Raw genomic sequence first — 348 nt, forward strand, 5'->3', positions numbered from 1 at the left:
AATGAATAAATTGTTAAATTGCCAATATGTCTTGTTTCTTCAATTTCAATCATCCAATCCACTAAACACCAAACAAATCAATGGCAGAATAAGATGTTTGGCATTGGCAGGGAAGATTTGGCAAATATTTCATGGGCGCAAACACACATACTCAGCGCTGCTGCTCATCCCACAAATGCATGTTCCTCAGGAATGGGGAACCATTTGAAAGAGAACTAAACGGGCTTTCCAACGGTATAAGATGTATTGCCAAAAGGCCTTGTTACCACAGAGAAATAATCTACCAAACAAAAATGTCCTTACTTTTTGTGCCAAGTTACTTCTTGTAAAAACAACCCAACTTGTTCA

This window comes from Etheostoma spectabile, chromosome 15, assembly GCF_008692095.1.
Source record: "Etheostoma spectabile isolate EspeVRDwgs_2016 chromosome 15, UIUC_Espe_1.0, whole genome shotgun sequence".
NCBI lineage: Eukaryota > Metazoa > Chordata > Actinopteri > Perciformes > Percidae > Etheostoma > Etheostoma spectabile.